Source organism: Hypanus sabinus, chromosome 19 (assembly GCF_030144855.1).
Source record: "Hypanus sabinus isolate sHypSab1 chromosome 19, sHypSab1.hap1, whole genome shotgun sequence".
Lineage (NCBI taxonomy): Eukaryota > Metazoa > Chordata > Chondrichthyes > Myliobatiformes > Dasyatidae > Hypanus > Hypanus sabinus.
The window spans coordinates 12154967-12171954 of record NC_082724.1 but is presented as its reverse complement, the minus strand read 5'-3'; positions in this window follow the sequence as shown (position 1 = coordinate 12171954).

The window sequence follows — 16988 nt, the reverse complement described above, 5'->3', positions numbered from 1 at the left end:
CCTCTCGTTCAACGTCAGCAAGACCAAGGAGCTGATTATTGACCTCAGGAGGAGGAAACCAGAGGTCCATGACCGACTCCTCATGGGGTGAAATCAGTGGAGGGGGTCAGCAACTTTAAATTCCTCAGTGTTATCATTTCAGAGGACATGTCCTGGGTCCAGCACATAAGTACCATTACCAAGAAAGGACAGCAGCCCCTCTACTTCCTTATGAGTTCGACATGACACCTAAAACTTTAGCAAGCTTCCATAGATAAGTGCTGGAGAATATATTGACTGGTTGCATCACACCCTGGTATGGAAACACCGAAGCTCTTATATGGAAAGGCCTACAAAAATTAATGGATACGGCCCAGTCCATCATGGGTAAAGCTCTCCTAGCATTGAGCACATCTACATAGTGCAGTATCCATCATCGAGGACCTCCATCATCCAGGCCTTGCTCTCGTCACATTGCTGCCATCGGGAAGAAGGTACAGGAGCATCAGAACCCACACCGGCAGACTCAGGAACCGTTATTACCCCTCAACTATCAGGCCTGTGAACCAGAGGGGCTAACTTCACTCATCCTATTACCGAACTGTTCCTATAACCTATGGACTCTTCATCTCACATTCTTGTGGTTATTTATTTATTACTATTCTCATTATCTCTTCTTTTTCTCTTTCTTTTTGTATTTGCACAGGTGTGTTGCCTTTATGGCAGTTATTTAGTTTATAATATTTTCACTTAGTAATTCATTTGTTAGTATTTTCTAGTTAGAATTAGAATTGTTTAAAGTATATTCATTGCCTGTAAAATATATCGGCATGTGATGACGTCACATCCGGTTTCGCCGCGTCTTGTGGGAAAATACCGGTTTGGGATCGATGCGAGGGCGGGGGCTCGCATGAGGCAGACCCGAGCAAGAAGTTGTTTGCAAGCATTAGAAATCACAGTGAGAGCAACGCTGTAAGTTAATAGATAATCGATATGTTGAATTAAAATGTCAACGCCAATCCTGTTAAAAGTAATGACGGTTGATAATGTTTATGTTTTCGTTAGTTAAAGAGTTGCGGATAGTTTGCATTGAAGTGTATTTAAAGCAGTCAATGGCGTAGGTAAATTCTGCCTGTATGCTGCACTTTAATGTAATGTAGTTATAGTTACTTTTACAAGTATTTACAATGTAAATGTGATATCAAGAAGGGAACAAATACTGTATCAATCTTGTATTGTTTTATCAACAGTTTTCACCATATGTTAATGAGAAGAGTGAACAGTCTTACTGCGACCTTGTTTCATTGACTGCGGTTTATCTTGGCGTTTAATTTGGCATTTCATTACACCCGAGCGAGAACGCTACAACAGGTCTTTTTTTTTTGCATATTAATGGTTGTCAGTATTGTCGGATGCAGTCTTTCATCGAACCTGTTGTGTTTCTTCTATTTCCTGCAAATGCCTACAAGAAAATTGATCTCAGGGTTGTATATGGTGACATATATGTACTTTGATAATAAATTTACTTTGAACTTTGAAAGACAGTATAGCCCCTTTAGAGAATATTATACTTGCCTTGAGAGATCACACTGCGATACTAAACTTGTAACACAGTGGCGCAGCTAGTAGAACTACTGCCTCACAGACTCGAGACCACGGTCAGTCCTGAACATGTGTTCTATCTGCATGAAACTTCCATGTTCTTCCTTTGACTATATTGGTTTACTTCAGGGGTCTCCAATGTCTCCACACATCTCAAATACGTGAGGATCAATAGGTCGATGCTGTTAGTGTGTAGATGAGTGACAGAATCTAGGGGGGGATTTGATAGAAAATGAATGAAGGCTGAAGTTCAGGTTTGAATGTTGAAGACCTTGGGTAGGCTTCTATGGAGGCCAGAAGCCCAGTGTCTCAGAATCAAGACCCGTGTTTGGAAGTTGGACGCCTGATGTTTATGAGTCAAACTCTGCAACTGGAGGTTGGAGACCCATGTCTGTGAGTCCAGGCCTCTGACTGGAGGTTGGATGTCTGTGAGTCCAGGCCTCTGATTGGAAGTTGGAAGCCTGATGTCTGTGAGTCTAGGTCTCTGATTGGAAGTTGGACGCCTGATGTCTGTGAGTCCAGGTCTCTGATTGGAAGTTGGAAGCCTGATGTCTGTGAGTCCAGGTTTGTGACTGGAGGTTAGAGGCCCAATGTTAAATGCTGTTGAGAAATATAGCCACCCAGCCTCTGTACCAGGATATCTGCACAGTATATTGTCATCTTCTGGCACCAAGTTGTGGGTTCATATTCATTTATTTATCATATGTATATCGAAACACATAGAGAAATGTGTTGTTTGCATTAACAACCAACGTAATCTAAAGATGTGCCAGGGGCAGCCTACAAGTGTTGGCACATATTCCTGTGCCAGAGTGGCGTGCCCACAATGCTCAGCAGGACAAAACAGAATACAACAAGCAACTAAAGAACAACAGCTAAACAAGCCCCTTTCCTCCCTCTCACCAATCTACATGCGCTGACAGATTTCCAACCCTGGGACAGGGTGGGCCTCCATTTCAGCACTCCTTGTGGCATGTCAGGTGAGTGCAGCTGGTGAAGGAGCTTTCCATCAGATGGCACACTGAGCAGATGCCTGGTCTGCAGTTTTGGAAGAAGTGGGAACGAACCCATAGTAATTACCACATGACCATAAGATACAGGAGCAGAATTAGGCCATTTGGCCCATCGAGTCAGTGCTGCCATTTCATCATGGCTGATCCAACTACCCTCTCAGCCCCAATCTCCTGCCTTCTCCCCATATCCCTTCATGCCCTGAGCAATCAAGAATCTATCAGCCTCTGTCTTAAATATACATACAGGCTAAGAATTCTACAAATTCACTACTCTCGGGCTAAGGGAATTACTGTGAATAAGAGCAAATGGATTGCCTCAACTGCTCTGGCCAGCATTTATCCCAATATCACACACAATAAATTTCACAACATATGCAGGTGATATTAAACCTGATTCTGATTCTGAAAACTCAATTACTATTATACAGTTGTTTAGTAAGTTTTACTTCAACTCTATTCCTTCAATTTCAAGAGATTTTCATCAAGTCTGTAGATTTTCATCAATCCATCAAGTCATGGATTGTCCTAAACCTGACTGTGAAAGGAGGAGTAGTTAGGCCTCCCTTAGTCTCGACAGACCATGGATTTGCACATTAGAAAGTATCCAGGGCGCAAGCCTGGGCAAGGATTTTTTTGCCCAAGCTGCAAGTCTCCCCTCTCCACGCCACCAATATCGTCCAAGGGAAGGGCATTAGGACCCATACAGCTCGGCACCAGTGTCGTCACAGAGCAATGTGTGGTTAAGTGCCTTGCTCAAGGACGGCGGGACACACACACACAGCCTCAGCCAAGGCTCGAACTAGCGACCTTCACCTTCACTAGATGAATGCCAAGGAGGAGTGTTGGGCATGGGGCTAGCAATCCCATCCCATAAAAACCCAAAGTAGAACAGAAGCTCCAAAGACCTCATCTCTGGGAGAGGAAAGATCTTGAAGATGGACTGCAGCTGGGGACAACTTGAAAGACTGGCCCAAGATTAAGGACTCTAGTGGTCTTCTGTCGGCAGCCTATGCCCCAGTAATGGACTTAAGTAAGTAAGTAAGCAGAGCTTAGTGTTGTCCTGAGACTATTAAATCTATTATATAGATACAAGATTTTTTCCCCCAAATCATAGATAAGTTCCCTGAGCTTTCCACCTAGCCCACAATGCCTGCTCCACTAAGTAGCTCGAGTACATAATCTGCCTGATAAATTTGCCAGGTCAAGCGGTCTCACTAGGATTTCAGTAAAGCAATTAACATTTTTCTCTGTAAACTCCACTTAACCTGTGAATTAGTGACCAAAGAACAACTCTAGATTTCAGTCTTCACTCTGAAGAGGGTGTAGAGTTGTTGATAATGGACCAGTCATGTCTTCTGCTAGAAAATTGGACTAATTTATGACACTGAATCATCATTACCATCACAAAGGCCATTTACAGGCTGCTTTTAGCATAGTGAAACATCCTAATAGTCTTTATAAATAGCAAGCAGACAATGAGCAGAAGTTTCAGGAAGTGAACTAAAGATCTAACTAAGAGGTAGGATGGGAATTCTGGAATACGGGCTTGTTGGTTAATTGGTCACATGGGTGAATATGGAGCAGTTGAGGAATACGGGGTATGGGAAAGTCATAAAGATAGGACAGTGTGGCGACCCACTTTCTACGCAGGCGAACTGGCTCACAAAATTGTGCGCTCGTTGGCAGAGAGGCCAGACCCAAAATGGCACTGGGCTTTCTTCTTCAACAGCAAGGGGAGAAAGCCCGCGCGCAGGAAGAGACTCCTGTAATGCACCTCTGACGTCATTTCCGCCCAGAGATGGCGGGAACGGAACTGTGTAAAAGCCAGTGCCACAAAGTTTGAATAAACTAGTCTCGAGTGCAACTTTCAGAATGCGTGTCTTTATTTCTAGTTCTGTGTGTAGCACATCACTACAACAGCAAAAAACAGAAAGAAAATAACAAATTAATGCTGAGTGAAATCAATGCTCCAAAGAAAATTACTTTCAGCTGATCTAGATATTCAAAATTAAGGTGGACAGGAATAAGTTCAAATTTCAAAATAAACTTTAATACAAAGTATATATATGTCACCAACCACAACCCACTACGGGGGGAGCGGTGTCGGAATTCATAGTCAAGAAGAAATTGGCTGGAGCAGTATGGAAATACAATACAGTTTGAGATCGCCTAATCTCAATTTGTCTACGAGAAAGGCCTATCAACATTACCATCGTACAAATATATGCACCAACAACAGATGCAGAGGAAGATGAAGTAAATCAGTTCTATGGGCTGAACTTGCTGAACAGGCTGAACAGGCTGAACTTGATGGAACATGCAAACAGGATAGTTATGGGAGATCGGAACGCAAGAGTTGGAAATAGAAAGGATGGTCAAGGAGTCAGAAAATATGGACTGGATACCAGAAATTATGCTGGACAATGTTTAGTGGACTTCTGCAAAACCAACAACTGGTTCATCTCAAACACGTTTTTCCATTGACACGAGCACAGACTGTACACTTGGATCTCTCCCAACTGATTACACAGAAACCAAATAGATTATATCTGCGGATGTCAGCAATGGAAAAGTTCTATGACGTCAACTAAAACAAAACCTGGAGCTGACTGTGGCTCAGACCACCAACTACTAATATGCAAACTCAAAGTAAAGTTGAGGAAGCACAAGCCTTCACCAGAGGACCAAAATATGATCTTCAAAATATTCCACCAGAGATCAGAGATGGTCTGAACAAACATTTTGCTGCTCGAAACACAACTGATAGGATACCGGAGGGATTGTGGGAAAGTAGCAAGAATGTTGTACGTGAAGAATGTGAAAAGAAGACTTTGCATAGGTTGAAAACATATAGGAGGTTGAAATGGATGAGTGAAGAAACTCTGATAATCACACAGGAAAGAACAGAAGCCAAAGCTAAGAGTAACAGTCGCAATTCTCAGTCAAGCTTTCCGATGTTCCACTCGGTGAGACAAAGAAAACTACTACAATAATATGTGTGAAGAAGTAAAAACAGAAAATAGGGAAGGATAGACAAGAGCAGTCCTCTTAAAGCTATAAGAATTGAAGAGAAAATTCCAGTCTCGCATGGGAATGCTGAAAGATGCGCAAAGCGCCATGCTCAACGAATCTGTGAAGATCAAACAACAATGGAAGGAATACTGAGAGTCATTATACCAGAAAGATCAACTGGATCAGGAATATCATCCTATTTCTTAAAATCAAGAGCCAATGATGATGAAGGAAGAAGTTAAAGCAGCTTTAAAAGCCCAACCAATGAACAAAGCACCTGGTGGTGATGGAATTCCAACGGGAATACCACAACAATCAGACACAGCTGTTGCAATACTGATCTAGGAGACAATGTCATGGCCAAGTGTATGGAGAAAATCAGTGTTTTTACCAATATTGAGGAAAGATGATCCAATGGAGTGTGAAAATTATTGTACATTTGCTCTCATTCCTCAGGCCAGCAAGATTTTATTAATGAGTATTCAGAAGTTACTTCAATCTTATTTAGAGCAGGAGCTTCCTGAAGCAAAGCTGGTTTCAGGAAAGGAAGAGCAACATTGCTGCAGATGTGAGATGGATTCTTGAGAAGAGAAAAGAATATGTGCTTTATTGACTACAGTAAGGCCTTTGACTGTATCAATTATGACAAACTATAGATCACATTAAGATACATGGCTGTACCGGAACATTTGATCGTCGTTGTGCACAATCTTTACATCAATCAAGAAGCAGCAGTTTGAACAGAACAAGGAGAAACAGAATGGTTCAGCATCCTTGAAGGGGTACGACAAGGCTGTATCCTCTCCGCCAACTTGTACGCCAAACAGATCTTCAGAGAAGCAGAAGCATAGGAGGAGAATGAAGAGGCGAGCATTGATAGCAGATTCATTAGTAATCTTCGTCATGCTGAAGACATGATAATGCTGGCTGAAAACAAAGGAGACCTGAAGAAACTGCCAACTAACAAGGAACAAAGCCTCAAGATGTGCCTGCATCTTAACCTGAAGAAAGCTAAGGTTATGACTACTGGTAGCACAGCCAACTTTAATCTCGATGGAGAGGAAATTGAAGTGGTTGTCTGTTTCAACTTACTTGGTTCAATGATTAACACCGAAGCAGTAAGCAGTCAAGAAATCCAACAAAGAGTCACCCTTAGCAGAGCAGCCATGAAGGATTTAAAGAAGATCCTTGAGAACAGAAATCTATCTCTACATCCAAAGATTCAACCTGTGCAGGTGATGGTGCTCTCAACGACATTGTATGGATGTGAAAGTAAGATGGAATAAAGAAGAAGGATAGGAAGCATATCAACATTTTTGAACTGTGGTGCTGGAGAAAAGTACTTCGCGTCTTGTGGACCTCTCACAGAACAAATGAATTGGTCCTCAATGAGATCAAACCAAGTCTCTCTCTGGAGCTTCAAATGACAGGACTGTGTCTATCCTACTTTGGGCACACCACACGAAGAAACAGTTCCCTGGATAAGGATATCATGCTTGGGAAGGTGGAGGGACAACCGAAGAGAGGAGGTTTGACAATCAGATGGATGGACACAATAAGGGCAGCTATGAATGTAGTGTCATCGACAATGAGCCATCTCTGCAAGGAATGAAATTATTTAAGGGAATTATCTATAGGATCAACATAAGTTGAAGACAACTCGATGACACTTAGCAACAACATACAACCCAAAAATTCATTTTCTTGTGGGCATACTTAATAAAACTATAGAATAGTAGCTATAACATAATCTATGGACAACTGTCAAACTAGGGCTTTCAATCAGGGTGCAGAAGACACAAACTGTAAAAGACAAAAGAAGAAACAATAAGATAAATAAATAGCTAATAAGTAATAAGAACATAAGATGAAGAGTCCTCAAAAGTGAGTCTATTCGTTGTTGGAACATTTCAAAATTGGGACACATGCTGTAGTATCCATGCCAGGAACAGCAGACTGAAAGGTAATTACTTTCTCCAAAAAAAAGGGGTTAGTTCCACCCACTAACCCACCAACATGTCTTGTAGTCACCTTATGTACAGACACTCTTGGGGCAAGTGTCACTTCATAGATATACAATCAATCTACGTATGTAGGCTATCTTGTGTTTTTATATATTTATTATGTTGTTTATTAATATTGTGTTTTTTTTGTGCTGCATCAGAGTTGGGGTAACAATTATTTTGTTCTCCTTTATACTTGTGTACCAGAAATAACATCAAACAATCTTGAATTACTTTTCTTCTCTCTCACTGCTAGATCATGTATTGCATTGAACTGCTGCTGCTAAGTTAACAAATTTCACGACACATGCCAATGATAATAAACCTGATTCTGATTCTGAACTGGCCCTTTCTGGCTCAGAATTTTGTTATTAGTTCAGTCTGGCAGCATTGCTATTAGCAACAGATAACACAGATAAAAGTTTGTAAGTCATTTGGTCTCACCCTATCAGAGGTAATCCCTTTGTTCTACTGACATTTTCTCCTTCAGTTTCTCTACCACTGGAACATTGATGCATTTCCACTCTCTCTTAGTTCTGGTAAAGAACCCCAGGTGTGCAAGATTAACTGTTTCTCTTTCCACAGGGGCTGCACAGCCTAATGGGTGTTTCTAACATTTCCATCACTTTCAGAGTAGACAGTCGGTATCTTTTCCTCAGGATTGAAAGTAGAGGTCATCTATTTGTCAGAGTGGGCAATTCCAAAGGAGATGTGAAATAAAAGGTTTCTTTTACACAGATAGTGGTATGTGTGTGGAATGCACTGCCTGGGGTAATGGTAGAGGCAGCTACATCAAGAACTTTTAAGAGTCATTTAGATAGGCACATGGATGTGAGGAAAATGGAAGTATATGGACATTGTGAGGGCAGAGGAGATAGTTGACCATTTGATTACGAATTTAATTGGCATAACATTTTTTTTACACAGGGTGTGATGAGTGCCTAGAACATATGGTTGGGGTTGGTGTTGGTGGCAGATGTATCAAGGCATTTAAAGGTATTTGGTCTCTTGAAAAGACAGATATATATGCAGAGAATGGAAGAATGTGCACTAGAAGGAGGCAGAAGGAGAAGGTCTTTGGTGCAGAGAAATGGAGAAAATTTAATGGAGGTGTTACCTCATTGTTTTTCCACTTTATGGGTGGCAGGCAAGTGGTATGCCTATACCAAAGGAGGTGTAAAGCACTCCTTCATACTGCTAGCCTGCAGGTCTCCCTTGGGCAAGGTGTAGCATCTGCTTAGCCCCTCACTCCCTCCTGGATCAGTGTCACCTGGGAGCAGGTGGTGGATGGTCGTACGAGCAGCTGGTGTACATCACAATTTCTGGTGATGTGACCACTGCTGCCAGGTAGACAATCTCTGAAGAATATTGATAATGGCTGGGATCACTCATCTTGTACAGACACTGCCCAGGAGAAGGTAACGGCAAACCACTTCTGTAGAAAAATTTGTCCAGTCTATCACGGTCATGGAAAACCGGCTTGAAGATGAATTTGCTTCCAAAGGCAGAAGAAGTTAGTAGTTAGAGAATGATAATTATGAAATAAATTGAACTCTCATAATAAGAACATAAAAAGCAGCATGAAGCCCCTTGTCCCTGTTTCATCATTCATTAAGATCTTTGCTGAAACTTCATCACAGCCTATTTTTTTTGCACCAATCCCATATCAATTCTCTGAACAGCTACAACAATCCTGTGACTTTCTGTCTTGAAAATATTTCGATCTTTATGAAAATGTGAAAATATTTATACAGGACATCTCCAAGGAGCGATGCCTCAGGAAGGTGGTGTCCATCATCAAGGACCACCATCATCCAGGCCATGCCCTCTTCTCATTGTTCTCATTGTTACCATCAGGGAGGAGGTACAGAAGCCTAAAGGCACATACTCAGCCATTCAGGAACAGCTTCTTCCCCTCTGCCATCTGATTTCTGAATGGACATTGAACCCATGAACACTACCTCTCTTCTTTAACCCAGGCAACCTGTTCATATTCTATACCTTCATGGTATGGTCCAGGTCAATTTTGACCCAGCCCAAGAATCCCTTCATAACAAGTGTCTATACCAAATTTTGAACCACAGATTTACTTAGAATGTATAAATACCCTATCTGACATTAAGAAATGGGTGATTAATCCTTAATTAATATTTCAGAGATCTAAAATCCATTTCAACAGATATGGGTCAAATTTGACCTGGAACAGTCTCAATGTACAAAAATTTATAGCACCTGTACAAAAGTATAACATTTTTAAATGTTTTCATTTTTGCGCATTGTGGGCCACTTTAAGAAAAGTCATCAAATTTCGGCTAAAAAATTGGCATTTAGGGTGTTTTTACTGCCGTCAAATGTCAAAACGGGTCAGATTTCACCCAAACAGTATGCAAGGGTTAAAATTTCTGTTTTTTGCATTATTTATTTTAAATTAACTTTAATACACACACACATCTAAGTACTGTAAATCAGTTTTTTTTTCTATATTCATCATAAACCACTGATGTTAAACCTGATTCTGATCAACTTGCTCAATGCACAGCTGAGGATTTCAATAGCAATGTGGCTTTGGATGTAAATTTGAATGGAAATATTGGACTGGTGAGGAAGGAACAAGAGGGAGGCTAATGGAATAGATCTTTACATAAAAACAGACCACGCATTCTCTGGTGTTGTACCCTCCATGATTACATGTTGAAATTACGACAAGATTATCTGTCAACTTTCAAGTACTTGCATGGATATATACATTGTTAATCGCCCCCATACATTTACTACAATCTTGGCAGATCTATCATGAGCCATTATTGCAAATAAACTATTTCAGTTACCTGACATCAATGAGCCACATATCGTTTTGTTACTTGTATGCCTTAGGCGTCAATTAAACATAACTTGTCTTGTTATACAGGTGTCAGTAATTGACAAGGCCTGTGATGTACTCTGTGAAGCAGTATGGCAGGGTAATCATGCGCTTGCAAATACTGTTTACTTATTGCATGATTGGAGCTGACAATTGTTTTGCTAATCATGCGATTGCACAAGCCAGACCTCATTGCTTGTTCCTCTGTGCTAATTCGAGTAGATGTTTAGTTGGTAAAAGCCTCAGGCAGCACTCTTTTCTCTCGCATAGTGCAGCCTGGTTGAGACGCACGTGGAGCTTAAATGGGGCTGATGCTCAACTTTAAGCACCTCTTGTGCTGATAAACACAAGTCATTGTATTTCTTGGCCACAATCGGTCAAATTAAATTGAAAGATAATTGAAGTAAACCTCTGAGTTCATTCACATTTGCTTGACTCATGTTTAGGCAGGTTTACTTTGCATTTAAAAAGCTATTGGCATTCAAAAAACAGCAAGCAAAATGCTTGATCATCAGATTCCAAGTCGTTGACCTGGAACATTAATTCTGTATCTTCTTGCATGAGGTAAGTCAGAGCAGCTCATGAGGATCTTTGGCATTTTCTGATTAATTTTAAAATTCAAGAAAATTAAGAGAAAATGCATCAATGTTTCAGTGATAACTAGGAAATAGGCAAACATCCAATACTGATGAAGGGTCCAGCACAGATGAGGAATTTCTTTCGCCAGAGGATGGTAAATCTGTGGAATTCATTGCCACAAACAGCTGTAGCAGTCAAGTCATTTGGTATATTTAAAGGGGAGGTTGATGGATTCTTGATTAGTCAGGGTGTCAAGGGGTTGAGAGGGATAATAAGTCAGCCATATTTGAAGGTGTAACAGACAATGGGCTGAATGATACAGCACGGATTAGACTTTTCCGGCCGTTCAAGCTGTGCTGCCCAGCAAATCCCCAATTCAATCCTAACCCAGTCAAGGGGCAATTTACAATGACCAATTAACCTGCAACTGATATGCCTTTGGACTGTGGGGAGACAACAAGCACACAGAGGAAATGCACACAGTCACGGGGAGATCATACACCGGGAATTGAACCGCAGTTGCCTGTGCTGTAAGGCATTGTGCTAACCACTATGCTACTGTGTTGCTTGTGGTCTTCAGCCTGAAATGTCAACTGTTTATTCCCCTGAGTTTGTGTGTGTGTGTTGTTCAAGATTTTCAGATCTGCAGAATCTTTTGCAAATATGTATTCTCTCATTCACCCCACAATGAAAGAAGTTTGAGAGTTAAAAGATCATAACTGGTTTAGATAGGGTAATCTTTTCTTTTAGCTAATCACAGATTACAGATATTACCTTGGTTCTTAGCAAAATCCCTTTTGGGAGTTTAGGTTGTTGAGCATGTACGTTTTACTGATTCACAGTCCTCTCAGAAAGGTTTGCCGTTTTGGGGCCTTTCCTAGATTGCTACCTCTCAGATATTATGGCCCATTCTGAATATATTTACAACTCCAGTCACCCCATTACCAGAAATACATGGAGACTTTGGGAAGTGTACTGAAGAGGTTCACCTGGATGTTGTGCAGATTAGGGGCAATGAGTAATGAGGAAAGGTTGGGCAAACTGGATTTGTTTTCTCTGAAGTCTTAGAATCTGAGACCTGATTGAAGGGTAAAACATTCTGAGAGGCATAGATTGTTAGCACTGTTTTCTCGAAGGTGCAGGGCCGCACAGTAATTGAAATGCTCCTGCGCACGTAGACCTTGATGCCGCACAGTTGGAACCTTCTTTTATGTATACAATTTTCTATTAAAGTGCCGCGCAGTTTTCAGGCCACGTAAAAATTTCCTGCTCAGAGCAATGGTTGGCCCCCGCAGCTGTAAAAAGAAAAATTGCAGGGAATGTTGAGAGTCAGAACCCGTATCAGAGGGTAGAAATGTCATGTACTAGGGGACAGGCATATAAGGTGAGAGGGGGGAAATTCAAACATGATCCAGCTGGTGCTGCTCTCCATTGGGTGCTCGGTGGAAGACAAGCTGGACTGTCTTCATCTGCAGATTGCTGTGGGCTTGTTCTAGCTGGCAACACCCAAGCATCTTCAATCTAGGGGACATGATATTCAGGGACTTGGGCTACACTATATTTTTTGTGTCTAATTTAATGTTTAATACTATCTTATATGTGCTATATCTGCCTTGCGCTGTGTATGACAGTTCATACTGTGTTTTACACCTTGGCCCTGGAGGAAGGCTGTTTTGTTTGGTTGTGTTCAGCGGCATTCATGTATGGTTGAATGACAATTAAACTTGAACACGCCAAAGCCCCATTAAGAGTCAGTGGATGTATTTGTGAATTTGCTGTGTCGTCCCTAAACCAGAAAGTTGTGGCTTCAAATCACAATTGGATGTAAGAAAAATGGAGGGTTAATTGCTGTGTGGGAGGGAAGGATTAGATCGAGTGTGGAGTAGATTTGTATAGATCAGTATATTATTGTGGGCCAACAGCACATACTGTGCTGTACTGTTCCACATTATATGTTCTTCGTTCTAACTCTTTCACCAGATGCGGTGTTTGAACACATAAATCTAGGCCGGCTGCAGTAATCCAGAACTTGTGGACAAAATAATGTTCCACAGTAGTGGGGGTGTTCTCTGCTGATCTATGGCCTAAATTTATTCCTCGATCATCATCACTAAAGCTAGTTATGGTTGTGGTTACCTTGTTGTTTGCTGGAGCTTGCTGTGTGTGAACGGGCTGCCATATTCCCTACATTATATTGACCATGAACTGACCATTAAACCAGTAGACATTGAAGCAGAGTTAGGCCACTTGGCCCATTGAGTCTGCTCCACAATTTGATCATGGACAGTTTATTAACCCTCTCAACCCCATTCTCCTACCTACTCCTAGTAACCTTTGACTGCCTTAATAATCAAGAACATATCAGCATCCGCTTTAAAGAGCCTGGACTGACACCTTACTGCCCTATTGTCTTGTTTATTATTTATTGTAATGCCTGCACTGTTTTTGTGCACTTTATGAAGTCCTGGGTAGGTCTGTAGTCTAGTGTAGTTTTTTTCTGTGTTATTTTTTACGTAGTTCAGTCTAGTTTTTGTACTGTGTCATGTAACACCATGGTCCTGAAAAACGTTGTCTCATTTTTATGATGTACTGTACCAGCAGTTATGGTTGAAATGACAATAAAAGTGATTTGACTTGACTTGACTTGACTTCAGGAACAGTATTACCCTTCAACTGTCAGGCCCTGAACCAGAGTGGATAACTTAACTCATCACTACTCTGAACTGATTCCACAACCTTCTGACTCACTTTCAATGACTCTTCAAATTATGCTCTCAATATTAGTTTCTTATGCAGAAATTGTCTTCGTTTGCACATTGATTGTTTGCAGTCTTGGTTACATTCAGTTTTTCATCATTTCTATCGTATTTCTTTATGTTCCTGAAAATGCCTGCAAGAAAATTAATCTCAAGGTGGTATGTAGTTACATTTATTTCATATATTTGATAATAAATTTACTTCGACTTTGAACTTTGAGTACAGGAAGTATTGCTGCTTTGAGCTTGATCTAAAGTCCATAAGGACCAACACAAGGGATTAACTGACCAGTAACAGAGAAGGTGCCCTCTCCCCACTCCTCCAATGTTCAGCTAAATTCAATTTTTTTCTTTTCCTTCTAGCCCAGAGGGTGAGGTAAATTAACACAAAGCAAAGACCAAGCTCGAGACCTTCTGACACAGTTTTGTACTGGGGAGAGAATGAATGTGCCTTTTGGCAATGTCACTGACTTGATGGAAAGATCTAAGAATGAAGTGTGAATGCTTGTTATGGAACTGAGGAACCAAGTTATGAAATGTCAAAAGCAATCTATCTTTTTCCTTAAAAGAGAGCCACATACATACATGTCATTTGATAATCTTGGTGTGAGGTGTCCAAGATACATTGGCAAGCTTTGTCGAAGGCCCCATTGTTGTGTTAGCCAGTGTCTTACAAAAGACATATAACATAAGTTTTATGTTGTAAGTGTGGGAGGTGGCGGAGAGAGTGAAGGAAGTGAAATTAAAGCCAGTTTATAGGAGCCTGACTCCTGTAAATCACCCCCCGCCCAGCCTTCCCCACCACCTCCACGTTTGTAAAACTCCTTTCTTGCATTGCCAGGTGAAGTTTCCAGCATTCCTCAACCTGCTGTTCATGAAAGAATCTCATTGGGCTCTTGTCTTTTCTTCTAAAATAAAAGTGATTTTGTTGGAAATACATAGTGTCATAAAGTTTAATTTATTGAGATCAAAGAATGTACTTGGACATGGGATGAAAAAGAACTGAAAGAAAGTAGAACTCTAAGTAGAAGTTACAGGTTAACATTTCTAAAGGGAACGGAGTTGCGTTTCTGCTTTTCCATCTTTCTGATTAAAGCTTAGCTTTACTGGTCATATATACTTTGAAATGTACAGAGAATCCAGTGTTGTCTGTGTCAAATCAAATCAGCCAGGATTGCACAGGTGTCAGCACGCTTTTGGCACCAACATGGCATGTGCATAACTTACTAACCCTAAACTTGAAAGGGATACCAAAAGGACTTTGAAAGAAAAAGTTCTTCTTTTAGGAGTTGAGAGGAACAAGAGAAAGCAGAGAGAGAGTGTAAACTCTTTACAGATAGCAGCAGGACTTCAACCTGGATCTTACAGCTGGCCCTGTAATGCGTTGTGCTAACCACATACAGGGGTTCCAAACTGGGATCTATGGACCCCTCAGTTAATGGTAGGGGTCCATGGCATGAAGAAGGTTGGCAACCCCTAACAGATCGACCCTGACTTTCTTCTCCCTCTCCAATATTTTTGAAGCTCAGAGACAAATAACTTAAGGGAATTAGAACGAATGCTCATAGCCTTTGTGATTTATGTCCTGTGTTTGTCTGCAAATTGTTCAGGAGTTCAGTCCTAGGTTCCTGGAAACTCTGGAGGGTTGGCAACATTGATCAAGTGTGGACTCTTTATTAAAGTTGAAGACCAGCCTGTTTACAACAGACCAAAATGTGTTTTACGCAGCATTCCTGATCTAGCAACTGTCAATGTTTGTCTAACTGGAGTAGAGGGACATTCTATTTATTTATTTATTGATTGAGGTTCAATGCAAAATAAGCCCTTCCAACCCTTTAAGCCATGTCACCCAGCAATCCCCCGATTTAATCCTACCGCCAATCATGGAACAACTTACAATGGCCAATTAACCTACCAATCAGTACATTTTTGGAATGTGGGAGAAGACTGGAGCACCCAGAGGAAACACACACGGTCATGGGGAAAACATACAGACTCCTTACAGGTGGAAGTGGGCATCGATTACACAGCTCTGTGAATGTCTGCATTCTAACACCTCATGAGCAGGGGAGGGCGAGTCCTCCCATGGATCTGGTGTTGTCAGTGTGGAGAAGGTGCTGTCACCTTGAATTTAAGCAAGGGATCGAAGATTTGTAGTCCATGTCAGCAAGTTAATTCAAGTTGTGTTGATTGACATATGTACAAATTCATTGAGGTACAGGTGCAATAAAAAACTTCCTTGCAGTAATGTTACAGGCACATAGGCACAGAAAACACAGAATATAGGTTATACATAAACAAGTCAGTGAAGGAACGTGCAAAAGCTTTCTCTAGTCTTCTCTCTCCTTAAGGAAAGCAGTCAGCTTAATCAAAACACTACCCAGCCCAGTCATTCTGTCTTCTCCCCTCTCCCTTTGGGCAGAAGATACAGAGGCTTGAAAGCACTAATCACCAGGTGCAGGGACAACTTCTACCCCGCTGTTGTAAGACTATTGAATGGGTCCCTGTGGACTCTTGACCTCACAGCCTACCTCATTGTGATTTTTACCTGCTCCGCACTCTCTCTGTAGCTGCTGCACTTTATTCTGCATTACTACTGTTTTACATTGTTCTATCTGAATTCACTGTGTCATGATCTGATCTTTATGAACAATATTCAAGGTAGGTTTTTCACGGTTTCTCAGTATATTTGACAATAATAAAACAATTTTAATTCCAATAATGCAAAAGCAATTTGAAATAGGTCCATGGTGGCACAATAGGTGGTCTGTATGTCCATTGCTGAGGCAGAAATAGGGTTGGCTGGGTCACTTCGAGAACTTCACACCAGACTGGGTGGGTTCAGTGTCTCAGAAACTGCTGACCTTCTGGGATCTTCACGCACAGCAGTCTCGAGAGATAATAGAGAATGGTGTGATAAACAACAAAAAACACCCAGCGAGCCGCAGTGGGCGAAAACGCCTTTGATAATGAGGGAGGTCCGATTGGTTCAAGCTGACAGGAAGGCGACAGTAACTCAAATAACCATGCACGACGACAGCGATGCGCAGAGGAGCATCCCTGAGCACACAGCACCTTGACCTTTGGAGTGGATGGGTTATAAAAGACCACACTGAATTTCAACCCCTATACTTAAATAAGCGTATAACATAAATTAAGGTAATTTTTAAATTAATTCTTATTT